Source organism: Medicago sativa, chromosome 6 (genome assembly GCF_051527215.1).
Source record: "Medicago sativa cultivar Bolivia chromosome 6, Bolivia_mono, whole genome shotgun sequence".
NCBI lineage: Eukaryota > Viridiplantae > Streptophyta > Magnoliopsida > Fabales > Fabaceae > Medicago > Medicago sativa.
Genome location: NC_140754.1, coordinates 25922006 through 25932885, shown reverse-complemented (window position 1 = coordinate 25932885; position 10880 = coordinate 25922006).

Here is a 10880-nt window from a genome sequence, read left to right as displayed (position 1 = left end):
GATATAATAGTGAAACATAATTAAAAAAAGAGTAAAATTGGAAGAAAAATGTTAGATCGTAAATTTTTAGATATTTTGATCCTTTAAGTTTATCTTAGGATTTAATTAGTGTATTGTCCTGACATTATCCAAGTTACATATATAATATTAATGTTCTGGTAATATGTATGATATACTTTAAAAATTTACATTTTTTTTTATAAGTCATGAGAAATGACAGACATCAAGACGAAACAACGACATCCCAACTAGGTTGACACCCCGTGAAACCTCCATCCTATGCTGCCAAACTCAAAAAATTTATTAAAAAAAGAGAAAAGTATTTACAAGAGGGGGAACTAGACCAAAACCCCTATAAGTTGAAAAGTAAAGGAAAAAAAATGACAAGCAACCTAACATATTAAGAAAATATGTAGTTAGGTAGACCACACCAACCACCAGAGAAATCTTAACATCGGTTTATGAGACAAAACTAAATTTTGTAACGCGACTCTTGTATCCGAGTTGCCAATACCTCAAGCATTCCAATAAAGGATATTCATTGGGAATTTGGAGAGGAGTCACCCCTTGAGCGGGTTCGATACGGCGGCTTCCCAAGCACTTGTTGCTTGAATTGCTTCTTCTGTTTCTTAGATAAAACTGGAGTGAATGGTTCCTCGGATGAACGTCAATCATACTCTCGAATTCTATTCCAAAGTTCCATATCTTGCTGAATAAATGGATTATTGTGCTGTTACACCATGCTTTCTTTGTGTGTGATATTGTCCACAGGAATGTTGGAGTTAGAATTACTAGGAATATTTGTACCATAAACCTGCTGAATTGCGTGACTGTCAGCAAGCAGACGCTCTACCGAGGGCTGCTCTTGGTCATCAACAGCAAAAACAATGCCTACTACACATGCGGCAGAACCTGCAGGATAGGTGATGTGCGCTTCTGATTGTGATTGTGCGTGATTGTGCTGGGCAGGACTGTTTACTGTAACAGAAACAGACAAATGTAATTTGGAGGACTCATGCATGTCAACGTGCTCTACTGAATGGAGAAACGGGGCAGCAGCGACGTAAATCTCAAGAGCCTGTACGTTCCAAGAGTCTTGTTACGTTCGTTCTACTCTATGTGAATGCACGTCATTGTGCGCTACTTCAGACAAATCCAACATATGACTAACGAGGTAACCTTCCTTGAGGGATTTCATCTGTAACATTATGCAATGCAAAGTTGAACGAGTTAGCAGATATGTCGTTATTAACAGGTACAACAACATTGCTACTAACGGGAGCTGATTGTTCCTGATTGTTCAAACCACCTATTATATAAGTTGGGGATGTATCAACAACATACTGAACCGAATGTCTGGACTCTGGAGGTAGCGGCAACAGTTTTAAGTTGATGTCTGTTCTTGGCTCACGACAGTTGTTGCAACAGCAGGGCCTGCAACATATCTCAGAGTACCAGAAGTAGATGCTTCTATATTATTAATATTATTACGGTGCTGCCGAGGGGCTTTTCGTGTGAGTGGTTTAACATCTATAGGTTTTTTACCATGATCATTCTCCTTTGATGTCTCCGGGTGCAGTCATTTACAAGTCGCGACATTGTATCCAATGATATAACAGTGATGGCATAATAGCTGCCTTCGCACGTACTGAACTTCAACCTTGAAGGAAAAACCATCCCGTTCCACAATAATTTCGTCAAAGGCTCTCTTAGATAAATCAATGTCAACCAAAATTCGCGCATAGTGCCTGGAAGCCCTATTACGTGTCAAGGCATCCAAATCAATCGGTGTACCTACTGCACTTGCTATTTCCTTCAACATCTGTTCCTGCCAATATTCATGGGGCAATTCAACCAAGCGAATCCAAATGGAAGCATGAGTTTGCAGTTGTGGATAATGATTAAAGTCCTTCGTCCATTGGGAGAGGCAAAGGAGACCCGACCTGGCTTTAGAGTAACGGTACCAGCTGCCCAAATTCTGCGTATGTCATCAGCTTGCTAAAAAAGCAAGTCATAGTACCCCCTGCCTAGTGATACCAATTTTCATTTTTTAGTCATCTTCCATACCTTGCCTAACTTAGCAGCCAAATCTCTTGTCATGTAAGGTTTGTCGCATTTATTCAAAGTCAGACGACCTCGAAGAGCATTTTGACATTCAGCTAGCTCTTTCGTGTATTCTTCCTGACCAATTAATTCAAATACACAATGTATCACCCTTAACACAAGGAACGCGTAAAGGAGCTTCTTCAGAAGAAGGCAAACTATGGACACTTAGCGTCGCCGCAAAGGACTTTGGAGGTGTCGTAACAATCTGATAGACAGCATGTGCAAAGGATAAGTTCTTTGGTGTATGGATCGCAGGTGAGTAAGAGGGATGAACCTATATGATCGGTGAAGGAGCCGATCGGCCTGACAATTCTGCCAACCAATCGAAAACAATGTGGAAATCTCAACCGTGAACGGAATTGGAAGGAAAACGCGATCATAATTCAAGAATTCCAATCGGTGATTAACTTATCTCAAAAATTTACATATCTCAAAAATAATAAAAGATAAAAGATTGCTCATATTATAATCTACTCAATTTAGTAGATGAACTATTAACATATAGCTAAAAGATTAGATGAATAAATCATAGTTGTGTAAGTTAAAACAATAACCAACAATATGTGTTTAGAATGAATTGAAAGAGAACATGTAAATAAGTGAATTATATTCGTACACTTAATTAATAAATAAAAACAAAGGAAGTAATAATATACTTTTTTTTTTGAAGTAATAATAATATTCATACTTGAAGTTTATATTGACAATTTATATGTAGTTTGCTGATCTATTTATACTGCATAAAAAACTTAGTTTTTAATTTAAAAATGTGTTAGAACATGTGCATAATAAATTAAATACAAATTTCTTTAAAAAAATAAATAAATACAAAGTTAAAATTTTTTATAGTTAAAATTTGAGTCCAATTATGATTTTAAAAGACAAAGAAGTGAGAACTATTTAAATCCTATTCAAAAATTTGGATCCAAATATAATATCATCACATGTGTAGGTGATTTGTTTTTTTTTTTGACAAAAACAAAACAATATCCATTCATTCAAATCGATAGAATACATCAGAATCAAGATCACTAAAAACGTAAAGGATGAATCTGCGAACAAACTCACAGCACCCAAGTTAATAGCATACAACGGCAAAATGCCTACAAATAATATGATAAAATCTAAATCACCAGAATACTCTTGTTTCTGGATCTGCAACGTTGACGCCCAAATCATTGATTGAATCTGTGATTGACTGAAGCTGATCTTTCAATATGAACCAACGAACACCGCAACAAGATGCCAAATCAAACAACGCCGTACAAGACGACGAACAACACGAGGTCGCACTTAGACGATGAAATCACGAAAAAACACAAAAGAAAACGCTTGATATTTGTGAAAATCACTTATTTAGATCGAAAGAAAGGGGAAAAAATATGCAGAGGGGTGATTTTAGGTCAAAAATGACCTAAAACCACCCCTCCTCGATGAGTGAAAGAGAAGGAAAACTTAGAAAGAAGTTGGAGTTTCTCTCACTAAAAAAACTAGGGCCGTTCGATTTAATGCTATTCAAAAATTTGAGTCCAATGATGATTTTAAAAGACAAAGAAGTGAGAACTATTTAAATCCTATTCAAAAATTTGGATCCAAATATAATATCATCACATGTGTAGGTGATTTAAATTGCTCTTAATCTAAATGGAAATATTAATAATACGTAAATATGTAGTAATATGGTTCCCATCAAATACATCCTCGTGGATAGAATGAATGAACCATGCCAAAGGGGGTAAATTATCCTCCATCCCATATAACTAAAATTTTATTAAAGAAAACACTTTCTCTATTGATTATTTTCTTATGAAAGAAAAAACCACATGTTTGATGCGTTGAAGGACTAACATAGATCCCTTCACATCATTCATATAATTCCAACAAAGATATCTAGAAGCTGTGTGATGGGCTGATGGCATTGATATTGATATATAAGCTGTGTAATCATAATTAAATGTTAAGATATCTAGAAGCAACTTGATCTTATTTTTGTAAATAAGTTAATAAATCAATATTGTATATTGAATATGAATATATTAAATATCTGAATGAATTTAACTGTTGCACATAACACCAAATAGTACACTCAAATGACTCCATTTCATGAATAAACTTAAATATTAATACACCACATACAAAAATAATCAAACTTGTGAAAAACAATTTGGGACAAGAAAAATAGTGGAGTCTCTCTACCTTCTTTGTAGTTGCACTGATAGAAAATAAATGGCATAGTGAAGGGAGTAGAAATAATTAAACAGCTCTAAAAATATGAGAACGTTGAGCATATAATTAATTATTGTTTAACCATTATTTGCGGGCAAAAAGAGTGCAATTAACTATCTCATCAAGATGTAACCAAAAAAAAAAAAAAAACTATCTCATCAAGACAGAAGGTGTGTAAGCATTTCTTCTGCAACTCCATACAATTTTTTTGGTCACTTTTGTTCTATATGCTCAAAGAAAGATAAATATGGCAAGTAATTATAAGGTAAAAGTTCAAGACTGAAGTAGTGTAATATGATTAAACACTGTTGTCATGTATAACGTGTCCGGATGAATAATTTAACATAAGAATAATGCTCACATATGTAAACACAAGTTAATTACAAAATGTGAGTTGTTTAGTGAAATGTCCTAAGTGGAATTTCAAGAGCATTTTGAATAAGACTTAGATGAAAATACACTGTTCAAGATAATGAATTTGATCCCTCTACTGCTTTCTAGGTATCTCCTTTTATAGGCCTAACTTTCTTGACCTAATGGACCTTTCTTTGGATGTCCAGGTCCATTAACCCTCTGAGGTCCATATGGCTCATCTGCACTAGACGCGTGGAGCTGATCATGTTTCCTTGCACTGTTCGTCCGTACACGGCTCGTGGAGTCGAGGGTCCACATCTCACATTACTTGTCCAAGCAGGACTCGTGGCGCTTTATGAGATACCCTCAAGAGGAGGACCCCAATGTTGTTTGGACAACAACCTGAGAGAGCTAGTAACGTCGAGGGTGGAGCTCACGTGAACTGAACAATCAAACTGAGCTAAGCAGGTGGAGCTCACGTGACCTGAACGATCAAGCTGAGTTGTACATGTTGAATAGTCAATGTATAGGAGAGTCCACGTGGTATGATCCTCCATATCAGTCCACAATTCACCAAGATTCAAGTCTGGTAAGGCGTAGACGTTTGTTCTTCATAGGGTCGACTTGAACCAGTCCACAATCCACCAAACGTCAAGTCTTTTAAGGCGTAGACGTTTATTCTCCATAGGGTCGACCTGAACTAGTCCACAGTCCACCAAGCGTCAGTATTTTAAGGTGTAGACGTTTATTCTCTATAGGGTCGCGCTTAACTAGTCCACAATCCACTAAACGACAAGTTTGTTAAAGGCATAAAAGCTTGTTCTCCATAGGGTCGATGTTTGCTTCGGCAGCAGGTCAGCCTAGTTCTCTACCCATCAGTCAATCTGCAGAGCCACTGAATCCCAGCGAATAATTTGATTCCAACTAGTTTTTCAAAACTCTCATATTTATGAGTTTTACATTGATGGCACAGATGGGACTACTTATTCTTGTCACATCACTCATATTATATTATTTGTTTACCATGGTCCTCTTTCCATAACTTCAGTCTTATATATACCACAATTTTCTTCATTCACTTTTACCATTTCACTTGTTACCTCTCCATATTTACCATTCATTCATATGTGTTGCTCTCCACTCGTAGCTTCGTCTCATCGCCGGTCTTCTGAACTGTTATATGCCTTCAAATTGTGTTTTGGAAGAATAGAGAAAGCGTGACACGATTTCATAAGCATGTCATGATTTTGGTAGTGCCGAGAGCATGTTTTCTGGATGTTCAATCGTGACACGATTTTGGGAAAACGTGACATGATTTTCGGCTTGCTCGGCACGTTTTCAGGATAAGGTTGGTCGTACCTTGGGTCGTACGCACCAATCGTGTCACGATTTGGCAAAACGTGACACGATTTTGCCCGAATCTGAACACTATATGAGCATTCCATGACCCATTTGTTGAAAAAAGCTTGGTGAATCTCATGGAAACCAAAGGAGGGAACTTTTAGGGATTTAGATACTAAAGGTTGAAGGTCTTTGGGTGAGGTTCAAAGTTTCAAGATGTGAATCTACGAGAACCAAAAGAGGGGGCTCTTGGGAAAAGGGTTGGTGCCTTTTGGGGAAGATTCATGGGGTTGGGAAACACATGAGTGGAGAGTCTAATTGTAAACACCTTAGGAGAGTGAAAATTCATGAGTGTCTTGTTCATTGGTGAGATTGGGAAAAATGGGTAGAAATTAGGGTTGTTTTTTGTGAGCTTGTTGAAGCTAATTTTTTGTAACACATTTGTATCTTTTTGTAAGAACTTATTGATAGTGGATTAGAGAGATCAATCTCTCCCCAAGAGTAGGTCAAGTTGGACCAAACTGGGTCAACATTGCTTGGTGTTGTTATCTTTTCTTTACTCTCTTTATCTTGTTTATTCCTTGGTTGGATTGTGGTTTTGCTATGCACTTGGTTTATAGACTAGGTCTATATTGTTGTTGCTTGTGGTTAATTTTGGTTGTTGATTGCCATTGATACTTGCTCCACGAATCTAAATTTCATTGATGTGAAGTTTGGAATTGACCGAATTCACAACATGAACCAACAACTATAACAAGAATATTTTCCATTCTTCTCTATACGTATAGATATATTTATCGCATAGAAAGGAAAGCATAGTTAGTTTAGCCCAATCTTAACTCCATGGTTCTCGTATCCAGCTCGGCAATTAACTAACAAACATTATGGTAGGTGAGGCTTTATAATATCACACTACTGTCGTATTTTCTTTCTGTTTTTCCCCCTCATGTGACTTAAGAAATGTCTTTCAACTACTTCCAAGTAGTACTACCTCTCTTACATTAATGTTGTTGTCGTAACTAGCTACCCCCCTTCAATGCTATCATAATGGCTTAATGACCGAAGTTCTACGTGACATGTATATTGCTTCATGCATCCATCTTATTTGGAAAGTACGAAAAATTCCACTCAGTGACCCTTTAGCTTGGCACATAAGAGTGCATTAGAGAAACATAAGAAATTAGGAAAAGCAACATTAGAGAAACATGTTAATTTGATTAGCAATTGATTGATTCAAGTAACTATGCTTTGTTTGTTGTTGGGAATATGTGGGTTTCAAAGAAAGGGAATTCACGTGTTTGTTGTGTTGTTCAAGTGAGGTCTAGATGTTTGATGAAATGTCACACATTTCCTTGGTCTTAGATCCTCATCTTTCCTTTGTTTCATGCGTGTTAACCTTTGTTTCAAAAATTCCTGGAATTACCGAATCACCACTGATTGGAATTTTTGTGTTATTCCAGGATTAGGAGTGGACCCCAAACCTTCCATGCGTCGTAGGGAAAAGAGACGTGTCGATTCCCCTGCTGTGTCCTCGTCTCCATCCTCTTGCTATGTTGGGTCTGATGTAGAAGAAGATGGTGTACCTCAGAAAGCAAATGTTAGTTGGGTGCATGAGGATGTACGATCGAGGTTCTCTATCTACTCTCCTACGCCCAAGGCCGGCCCAACAAATTAAGAAGTCCAAAGCAAAAAGTTTTAATGTGGCCTTTAAAAATAATTTTTTTTAACATAATATTTATATAAAATCAATTTTTTGGAGACCAAAATTTGAATTCATGACCAAGAGTAACTGAGACCTTTTTGGTAATTAGTTAAGTTATGCAAATAACGCTAGTTTATCTATCATATAATATGTTTATAACAAAATTAATTTTTTAGAGTTTTTTTTTCACCCAAAATTTTGAGGCCTAAAGCCCTTACATGGGTTGCTTGGCCCTTAGGCCGGCCCTGCCTCCGCCTTGAAGTGTTATCAGTTCTTGAAAGTGCAAGGAGACTGATGGATTCACTTGGTAAAGTGTAAAACAATCTGTAATATTTATCATATTCTTGAGGAATCCTGCTCTTTACCCAAATGGTTATGCTCATTTCCAAAGTAAATGTCTGAATTGCCCCTGTGTAAGTTAACATGCGCTACGTGAGTTAAGTCACGTTACGTGAGTTAAGTCACGCGACATGAGTTAACTCACGTTGGGTACTATTTTCATTCAAAACCCAGCAGGCAGTCATAAAGCTCCATTTTTTTCTTTCCCTCCCCCTCCAAAAACCCAAAAAGTGCGATTTTTTGGGTCAAAATCTTCATTCCAAATCATTGCAAATCGTCAGGCATCAAAGAACAGGTAATGTACAGTCAAAACTCATCCATTTTTCCTGGGTTTTCTGCAACTTACGTCATTTTTTTAGTAGGTGATAGGGCTGAGCGTGAGTTAACTCACGCTAGTTATAAGTGCTGCGTGAGTTAACTTGCGCAGGAAGATAACACTAGCCTGAGTTAACTCACGCTACTGTGTTGCCCAGATTTTGAATTTTTGCGCCACTTTTTTTACTTGTTTTGCTTGCCGCATGTAACGCCCGTCTTAATTATTTAATTATTTTAGTGAGTTTTAGCATATATTTATATGATTTATGTGATTTATGAGATTTACGTGATTCATATGATTTTATGTGATTTAAGTGGTTTATATGATTTATGTGAATTATATGACTTATTTTATTATTTAATAAAATAAGATTTGAAAATAAAATAATTATTGAGAAGTGGGGCTGTTTTATAAATTTAGAGAGTTTAGTGGTTAAGAGGAGAATAGAAAGAATAGAAGAGGTGTTATAAATAGAGAAGTTAGGTTTAGAGAAAGACATTACGTACGATCAGTTTTTGGTGCAAAAGGGAGAAAAGTCAAGAGAAGAGGAGAGAACAATGGAGGCTGCCGATTTCATCTGTTATAAGGTAAGGGTGAGACTAGCTTTCAGTAATATTAATCATGTGATTCTGAAATTACAATTAACATGTGGTAGGATTTGATCGTGAGAATCGATAGTTAGGGTTTAATGAGAGAATTGATGATTAGATGATGAAAACTTGTTGAGTTGATGTAGAAGTTGTGTACAGACCTTAGAATATCCATAGGGTGATTATTAGGAGCTGTTTTGAGGTTAGAACCATGAGATTAGGTGAAAATTTGAGAAAATTAGAATTCTGCCTGAGCTTCACAGACATCGTTCGCCTCGCGAGAAGTATCGCTCGCCACTACGAGCCAGCCTAGTGAGCTCGCCTCGTGAGCATATTAGCGCGCCACTGCGAGCAAGTCTAATGAGCTCACCTCGCGAGCAGATTAGCTCGCCACTGCGAGCAAGTGCGTTTTGTGAGTTCCAGAGAGCATGTTTTGCTCGCCGACGCGAGCAAACCCACTCGCCTCGCGAGTAATGCTGTTAGTTGCCCAAAATTGTTTCCCTTGCGATTCTTTTCGCACGTGTAGTTAAGAGATGGCCTTGGGGTATTAGATGGAAATTATTTATAATTATTATGTTGTCCAGAGAGCTTATTTCAAGATGACTAAGGTTGATCATTAATGAGATATTGTTATGTAAGTTTTATGTGAATTATGTGCGATGTTTGAGATGTTGTTGATATTCCTTGGTTGTTGTTATATTATGATGTTACTACTGCACTGCCATGTTGCTGTTATTATAAATCTTCCTTTTTTCTTCTTCTTTTTTTTAGGAAAAGAAGTTTCAATTAGTTATTATATAATCTTTTAGCACCATATTATTCAATTAGTTTTTTCATTGAGGAGAAAAAGGCTTCGATTTGTTTTTTTTTAACTATAAATAATTGAGATTTTGTTAATCACCAAAATCACATATTTTGAGCAGAAACCGAAACTCAAACCTTCTTTGTTTCATATACTATTATCTCACACTGGGTCTATTTGATGCAATAGAAATACCTTCCTATGCGTTTTTGACAATTGTTCATGTGCACGTTTACTTTCATATTAACTTTTATATTTTTGTTTACTAAACTCATTTCTCTATCTAGCATAGACGCCTCAAGTTCTCAACAAATAATCCACATCTACTTTGATTTTATCGTCCTAATATTTTATTTGTTTTTTTATTTTCTGATTTTATTTTAACATCATTTATTTCGTTAAATTCCTATATTTCTATGGAACAACCACCTGTAATTTCTCTATAAATATCTAACCGCTTATATTTTTTCCGTGGAAACTAATTAATTATATTATTCTCACACTTTTTTATGTGTTTTATTCATGATGTGATATATGTTATTATATGTTATTACTTTGATATATATATATATATATATATATATATATATATATATATATATTTATATTTCAACCACTTTCTTCCCTTTCAATCGATTTTTCTCTCTCATACGCATGAGCCACGAAACAAACCCATGACCACATGTTTAAAGGGACCCAAAACTCTTACCACTTGGACTAATTCATTATTGATTTTGTTACACGTTTAATTCTTGCATTGGACATTCATCTCATCATTTATATTTATTTTTATGATATTATTATAATTTTAAATTTAAATAAATTCAATCTAATATACTGACACGTGTATTCGTGTACATAAACTTATAAAACTTATTTAATATCTAACCCGAGCAACGCCGGGTCTCTAAACTAGTAATAATTTTAAAATTGGGATTCATGGTGCTTGAGATTTTGGTACAGAGCCATAAACAAATATTCTCTTATGATGCTTAAGATTCATGGTTTTGTTCAGTTTTTCTTTAATCGCGTGGTGAAACGACAAAGATGATGTTTGGGAGAGAAGATGAACCAGGGTGTTAGCCTACATTTTTAAAGAGCTAT